An 8140-nucleotide genomic window follows, 5' to 3' on the forward strand; every position below is an offset into this window, starting at 1 on the left:
CCCCCCCGGCCGTGAGAGAGAGGTATGTGGGGGGGGGGGTGGGGGGGGGGGGGGGGGGGCAGCAGCGTCGTTGACACTGAACAACAGCTCCAGCAGGTGTCTGTGTTTGAAACAGGAAAAGTTCCTGTGAGGCAGGGGATGGGTTCAGTATTGAAGGGTCATGTGACCTCCACAGTGATAACTCTTTTCTGTTAGAGGCTGCTGACACAGAAGCATCACAGCCAAAAAAAAAAAGAATGTCCCAGTGACATGACTGAAACATTTTAAGACAAAATAATAAATCTTTGGTTGTAAAAATATTAAATCTTTTCCCCCTCTTTCTCAGTTTTCAGTGCTGTTTCTATTTGAGAATCCATTCCATGAAGAATTCTGAAGGATGACCTTTGACACCAGGTCACGACCGGCTGCTCTGTCGATTCCTAGAACTGAAATCTAATTCATTTAAAATGTCCTCTCAGTTTTATGGAAAGAAAAACTCAGATGACTCTAGATCAAAAACCGTTAGAAAACCTCAAACCGTTTGAACAGATTTCAATTCCAGTTTGGTTGAAATGTGATGTTTGCTCTGATTTTTAAATTGTTCCGTTGTGAGAGTTGTAAAAAAAAAAACCTGATCAAATAAAACAAAACAGTCAAAAAAAAAAAAAAAAAAAGAGGAACGGCAACACTGGCTGGTTTGTGGAGACAGACTTATTCCCGGGATGTTCCACTAATGGCTACCTCTGTCTCTGTCTGTCTGTTGCAGTGACTCCCTTGGCCTCCGCCTCCGCCTCCGTCTCATGTCTGAGTCCACAACACTACACTTAGGGAGTGAGGAGTAAATGGCTTCTTCCTGATGCAACTTGTCAGGATGAGGGAAAGTCTACAAATTAGGGCTGAGAAAAAAAAAAGAAAAAAGTTTGAAAACATTTACAGCTAACACTCATGTACACACCCAGCCCTGTAAGTGGTGGTAATGTACCTCATGTTTGACACAAGGCACTAGAGCTAACGTTATTAGATAGTATTGGTACAGACACTAAAGCTAACGTTAGCTATGACAGTATTGGTACAGACACCAGAGCTAACGTTAGCTACGACAGTCCTGGTTCAAACAGACCTGATGACAGGGCAACAAAAAAAAAAACTTCTAAAAATGTTGACCTATAACAGCTGTAATTGTTTTGCCAGTTTGTACCAACTTGTGAATGTAGTAAACCGAGGTGAAATAAACTTTTTTTGTCCTTTAACTTCACTTGTTTATCTATTCATTAAGTCAACGGGTCAAAACTTTGCTCATAGTTTTTGCTGTAAAAATGCAGCTGTGATGAAATTGGATTAATCAATGATTAATCATAAAAACCTCAAAGTTCCCGATGATTTTTCTTCTTTTTTTTTTCCTCACTCTCTCCACTTGTACAAATGTGTAGTTTGTTAGTATTCTAGAAACTTCTACATGCTGCTGTCTCTGGGGTTGAATCTGCTCTGTAATTACAGAGGGAGGGGGGAGGAGCGTGAGGGGAGTCAGACATGGAGAGAGAATAGAAAGTGCATGTGAGGAATGTGCTGATGATTGGAGGATGGAGCTGCTCTGCCTCGTTAGTGTCCCAACACTCTGGTCATTAGGCCTTAAAACAGTCTGTGTGGGAGCTTTGTTAAAACTACTAAAAAGGACAAATTCACATTTTTTTTCTTTTTTACTTCAAAACACTCATCCTCAAAAGAAAAAAAAAAAAAAAAGCGTGAAAATCAAGTCCTGACATATTAGTCAACTGAGACGATCAGCTGATTCTGAATCCAACTTCAGCCGACGACATCGACGTAAAACAACGTTTTTGTTTTGTTTTTTCTGGCATTTTCTCCTTCGGCCTCAGATAGAGAAAAATCCAGGAGCCGCAGTGACAGAACAATCAATAGTTGTTATCACACAGGATCTGTCTGAACCCTCCCAGAAAGGTCGGCTCTGAAGTTACTGCCCTTTACCAGAACATCTTTAACTCTGTGTTCTTCAGGAGGCAGGAACCATCATTCACCATCTTCAAATCCATATTACATTTGTTTATTCCCATTTGTACCGTTATTGACGTAGGAACTGACTTCCTGTCTTCCTACAGAGGTACAAACACTCTCTGTACTCATGTAATATGTTTTTTTTTTTTTACTTTTTCAAGTTTTATATCTGTAATTGTTATGTAAATTGTGGCATTTTTGCAACTCACCTTCATTATTTCTCCCCCCTCGGAGTTCTTGGTCTTTATCTCCTCACTGTCCTCCTTTTGGCAGAGAATTTACGGCCTTGCTTGGTTGGTTGATCCTCGCTGCTCCTTGTTGTTTCAAGTCCCAGCAGGCTGCTCCTTCAGTCACCCAACAACAGGTGGAGAAAGTGAGTAACAGGTGAGCGGAGCAGTCGGACATTCCAGAGGTGGAGGAGAGACACGAAGGATCTCTGTGGAAACAAAGGTTTTGTTTTTTTAAATTGGTAAAAAAAATCTCGGTCTACAATAAACTCAACATTAGTCTCATTCTTATTCTTATCCCTTCAGCAGATAGGACCACTGTGGTCAAATTTAAGTCTGACATGCTGTGCCCTCCCTGCAGCAGCTCTACGACCCCACCAGGGCTTCACCCCCCACTTTGGAAACCACTGTTCTAAAGAATGGTTGGAGGGCGAGGGAAGCTGCAGCCCATCTAACACGACCAAATATAGATACAACAATTCACGCTCCCATTCACACCTACGGTCAGTTTAGTGTGAATCCAGTGTGAATTTAGAGTCAATCCCCATAATCCTAGGTGTCTGTGGAATGATAGTTTGAAAAAAAAAAACACAAAAAAACATGTAATATCCACAGAGAACGACTATTTGTAACCACCAGGGATCAAACTACCGATGTTCTGGATGTAAGGCAAGCAAATTAACCACCATTCCACTGTGTCGTCCTTTAAAATAAAGGACGACGAGATAAAGTTAAGTGTTGATATTTCAAAATATCCAGATATAATAGTTTTTCCAGAGGTCAGAGTTTTCAGGTTTTTATAAATGGGATTGTGATTCCAAACAGAGACCACAGATTAGATCCAAATGATCACAAACTCTGCCTTCGTCAGGGATGATTAAACAGCAGCTTCTGGCCACGTAAACACAGGAGCAGACAGTCAGTGGACGTCTGGCCCGTCGATGTGGACGCTGAGATGTTGTGGCGATAGTGAAGTCGGACGCTGCTGCTGCTGCTGCTGCTGCTGCTGCTGCTGCGTACGTAGGATGACGAAACCCAAACCTGTGTCTGCCCTTGGTGCTACCGTGCGCCTGTGCCCGAAATGACCATTTGATCAATGGAGCTGCGGATGCTGTCTGGAGGACAAATCGCCGTGGTAACGGAGCCGGCGTGCTGGACTGTGGCAGAGGAAAGTCTGAGTCACCGTGTTCAATAAAACAGAGAGCAAACAGTGCGTGCGTCAGGGACGGAGGTGCAGCGGCTATAAATGTCAGAAGTATAAAATCTGCAGCAGCCGAGACGAGGGATCATCACAACAGACAGAGACGTCTCGTTAGGACACGTCACGTCCACGTGGAATCACTATCATTTTTGATATGACGCAGGGGTCAAAAGGTCATTTAAAAGGGCCAAAAATAAAAGGGGCCACTGTTAAAATATAAAATTAAAAGTGGCAATTACAAAATAAATTACAAAAGAAAAAATAAATTATTTTTAGTTTGCAGAAGGTTTCACTTTTTTAAATTTTTTAAACAGTATGTTACTTATAGAATGTATTAATATTTTCATTATAATTTGACAATATATTTCTATATTTATTTTCACTATAATTTGACAATATATTTCTATATTTTCAATTTTTTTCGATACTTAAAAATATGTGAGAAATTGTATTTAAGTTTGTTTAGTTTAATGTTTTCATGTGCATTTGTTTAGCGTTGTTTTGTTTTGTCACCCTTTAAACAGAACGAGACTTTTCTGCAGCTTTTCTTCTCACTTGTCGACCTCCATCTCCGCCCTCGCAGCGTTTCCCTTTATTTCCCCGCAGAGTCAATCGAGCGACTGTAAGTTTCTATATCACAGAAATCTCCTTGTTCTGGGTGATGTCGACTGGATCATTCAATCAGACACAGAAATAAAGACAATATATCACATGTCTGTGTGAGGAGCTGAAACCTGTGGGTGGAAAACTCTGCTTTTATGTCACACACCAAGATATTTCAACAGACAGAAAAAAAAACATTACCTTCTGTCAAGCATCTCTATTCTCTGCAGCAGGAAACGGCAGGTTTTCAACGCCTGTTGATTTCTATTAACACGTTGCTCTCTATGAAGAGACAGAAAAATGCGTCAGAAAACACAGCACTCACATGGACTTTTGTGACTTTTATGATTAATTGTGTGGGTTTTTAATCTAGATTGATCACAATTAATCATGATTAACTGTGGGTTACTCTGTTACAGCTACTCTGTGATTATTCACAATTTTAAAAAAGCCAGGGTTTGACAGCTATAATATAATAATAGCTGTTACTAAAATATTAGACTGATTGGAAAAAATTTAAACTGTTTCAATTGCTGTTACTAAAATATTAGACAGATTGGAAAAAATTTAAACTGTTTCAATCACCAAATAAATTCCAGGACCTCCTGCAGTATCTCCGTGATCCCTCTAGGAGTCGCGGACCGCCTGTTGAAGACTTCTGCTGTATGAGGTGGGTGTGTGTGGTCGCTCACATGTCTGATCCTGAAAATAAAAACAGAAAATAGAAAAGAAGCAGTGAACAAGAAATCCCTTGTCAGCATCTGTCATTTCTACTGTTTCTTTTTTCGGTTTTGGAAGACAGGGGGAGCCCTCCTCCTCCTCTTCTTCTTCTTCACCTGTCTGTGATTGATGACTTTGATGGGTTTTTATAGAACACTTTCAGTTTGACTCCTGACTTCAGTGGGTCATTTAGAAGAAAACTTCTATCTTTTCAAATTCCCCCTAACTGCTCACCGTATCGGCTTTTTTCAGGACGCTGAAAAAAAAGCTGCTGCTGAATCTTCCTGCTGCTGAAACTTCCTGCCGCTCCATTTTTAATGAGAAGAGACGGTCACTGCGACTGGAGCTATTACATACATACAGTACATCCATTTCCTGTCAGTACATGTCACGGCATTGTCTTTATTTGATTTGAGGACGCTTCAAATGAACGCCGGCTGCTCTCAGCCGCCATCTGCTCCAACCTCGTTTCATCGAGCACAAACAGGCCGGCTCCATCAGAGAGAAAAGGGTCTTGGCCAAATATTTGCTGCTCTTCGACCCCATTTGGTTTAGTGCGTTGCGTGTTTGCATTTCAATGACCCGCGGTCAGTGTCAGAACGATGGCACGTGTGTCCCTGACGAGCCGTCCCCTGATAAGACGCCAGCAGAAGAGAAAAGGCACCGAGGCCTTGTGGGATAAGAGCAGGGTGAAGGATGGAGCAAATGTAGACAGGCTGCTGGTTCACACACACACACACACACACACACACACACACACACACACAGAAACCAGCTCATACAGCTGCTAAAGTCTCTTGTTTCACCTGTAAAGGAAAAGTTCAGGTTTTTTTTTTCATTTCAAACACGGTCACAAAATGGACTCATTTGTTTCATTTAGATTAAGATAAATGTCTTGTAATAAAATGTTCTTTTTAATCATTCAGGAACAGATTAATACGAATTGATGCAGTTATGAAAAGTACCAAACTTTTCCACTGAGGTCAGTGGTCAACACAGACTCTAGTCTGTCAAACTTTGGTCATTAATGCAGATTTAAACCTGTTATTGTTGTGATGAAAAACAATAATTACAATCCACTATTTACAGTTTTGTTAACATTGTTTTCACATTAAGAAGAACTAAATCTAATCTAATTATTTAGAATGTCATTTGTGTGTTTGATATTTATCTACAGCCCTCTGTTACACTGTTGAATCATTGCATCACGTTTGTGTACTTCTCTAAATCGAAATCTGACCGACAGTTTAGTTTCTAAAGACCAAAGTAATCCAGGAGCCGAGGTTTGTATTGTTGACTGCGTTGAGAAGAATCCAAAATACTTGATTGTAAATTTGATTTCTTTAGTTTGTCGCTCTCTGCTGCCTGGTTTGGCAGTTTGTGTCACAGAAGTCACAGGGGAAAAAAAAACAAATTCGTATTCGATGATCAGAGATGAACCAGATCGACAACTTCTGTGTGATATGACGCTCAAACGCTTGATTTGTTGAACAAGAGATCGAGAGATTGACACAATAAAAAACAAAAAACAAAAACATCGACAAAATTTCGACAGAAAAACTTAAGTACTTCACACCTACACACACCTCCACTATCACTGTCACAACTCGTCCAATGTTCTAACCAGAGTCTGAGAAGAACTGCACCAGGGAACCATTGTTATTCATAGCTGTACTGTGTGAATGACACTCATCAAATAAGTGACACCTCCCAACACGCGCCTCCTCAGCCTGACGAGCTGCAGTGCCTTTAATCTCTGTAAACCTTCTAATTACTGCTCATGCAAATCACTGATCAGAGCATGGCATGGCAATTCCCTTTTAGAGGGTGTGTGTGTGTGTGTGTGTGTGTGTGTGTTTGATGGGGCTATGTGAGAAAAACCTCTACATGTATGGGTGTGTAGCGATGCTTCTTTTTTGATTTGCTGCAAATATGGAATTATCTGAGGAGGACTGGAGCGTGTGGATTAGGCAGAGAGAGATTTTTCTACCAAACACGGACGCCCTACGTGTAATTCATTTTGGCGTCCTTGAAATTGCTACTGTGAGAAATTAAGCAGCTGCAGCACTGCTAGAAACCCACACACACACACACACATATCCCACCACCAACCCCCTTAAACCCACCCACGCCCACTCCCACCACTACTACCAGGCTTTTCTGCAGCATGACTGCATGAAAGCCGTTGGAGGTGTGAAGGAAATAGTTTGGTTTTTGCTATCGTCTGGTTGTAGAAATACAGCAAATATTCAGGTCTTTGTCAGGACTGGCAGATAGAGCCCCCCCTCCCCCCCCCCCCCCCACTGTGAGAGAGCATTAAAGGGATGGTACGCCAACATCAAGCTCTATCATCCCCGATTAATGTGGAACTATTTTAGTCAGTACTAGTTGTGGTTGCTGGTATGTGAAACCTGGCATGTTGTCTGCACAACGATGGACAAATAAAAAATAAATGTAGGTCAACACTGTACAACAGGCTGAACCTCACGCAGGAAAAAGTGGTTCCCAGACTGTTGGTCCAGTCGTCGTGCAGAAGTCTTCAAAACTGGACTTGACCCAACTTGTCCCGACAATTTAAAAATGATTGCTAAAACTTGGGTAAAAAAATAGTTCAAATATGAGGCGGATAAAAGTTTGCCTTTGATATGATAAAAATATATTTAAAGATGAAAACCACCTTGAATATTACTCCAGTCTCTAACAAAAGGCTGTGATGTCAGTTTGTGAAAATGAAAACCACCTTGAATATCTAACAAAAGGCTGTGATGTCAGTTTGTAAAAGTTCAACTCGGCTGAAATGGGTTGGTTATTAAACACAGAATCAGCTGTTGAAGCTCAGCTTCAGTGGACTTTTTTTTTTCCCCCGTGGGGGCTGGATTCTGGATGCTGATTGGACAGATTTGGGAAAGTTGGGCTTCTGCCTGACAACTGGACAAACAGTCCAGGAAACACTTTTGGAACCTGTTCCAGAGGTGAAAAGTCTTCAAGAAACCTACCCCGTCCAGTTGCCCTCGATGTTACTATTCTTAGATCAGATGATCTGGACGACTGAGAACCTACACTTTTTTTCTGATCTTTAGACACATGAAGGTTCAGTTCTGGACCTCCTACTGTTCTGTCAACATTCTAATGCTCTGCTACATTAAAAGATTAACTCTGAAAGTGGTAATGTGACGTTAGACTTAACACATGGGGCTCATGTGAGCCGCGTTGTGAGTGTGACAAAAGCGATTATTCCGTAATTACGACCTCATGAACTAATTAACTCTCTGTGGTAAAGAATAAATGCTTTGTATGTGCTGGCAGAACTGGATCTGCATTTACGTCACTTAGCTTTAGCTTATTAATCTTGGCAGAAAAATTCAAGTCACTCAAACAGAGAGTGACTCAGCTAACAGAC

At 41.2% G+C, this 8140-nt stretch overlaps 2 long non-coding RNA genes across 11 annotated transcripts in view; both read right to left on the reverse strand.

Annotated features, from left to right (window-relative positions):
- LOC103377412 (uncharacterized) overlaps positions 1-4243 on the reverse strand; it is a 31586-nt gene extending 27343 nt beyond the window's left edge. Inside the window, exons 1-3 of one of the 8 annotated variants that reach the window (XR_003049353.1) lie at positions 3931-4184; positions 3258-3390; positions 2199-2425 (exon numbers count right to left, since the gene is read on the reverse strand). This is a non-coding gene — a long non-coding RNA (uncharacterized LOC103377412). Of the gene's footprint in view, positions 1-720; positions 876-2198; positions 2899-3257; positions 3664-3930; positions 4185-4221 lie in introns of those variants that run through there. The other 7 variants (XR_003049355.1, XR_003049354.1, XR_003049351.1 and 4 more) reach the window with 7 other exon arrangements.
- LOC107988367 (uncharacterized) overlaps positions 4242-8140 on the reverse strand; it is a 58087-nt gene continuing 54188 nt past the window's right edge. For all 3 annotated transcript variants that reach the window (XR_001759870.2, XR_001759868.2, XR_003049357.1), the window contains 2 exons: positions 4606-4722; positions 4242-4302 (listed from right to left, as the gene is read on the reverse strand). This is a non-coding gene — a long non-coding RNA (uncharacterized LOC107988367). The remainder of the gene's footprint in view (positions 4303-4605; positions 4723-8140) is intronic.

Source organism: Cynoglossus semilaevis, chromosome 3, assembly GCF_000523025.1.
Source record: "Cynoglossus semilaevis isolate Cse_v1.0 chromosome 3, Cse_v1.0, whole genome shotgun sequence".
Classification (NCBI taxonomy): domain Eukaryota; kingdom Metazoa; phylum Chordata; class Actinopteri; order Pleuronectiformes; family Cynoglossidae; genus Cynoglossus; species Cynoglossus semilaevis.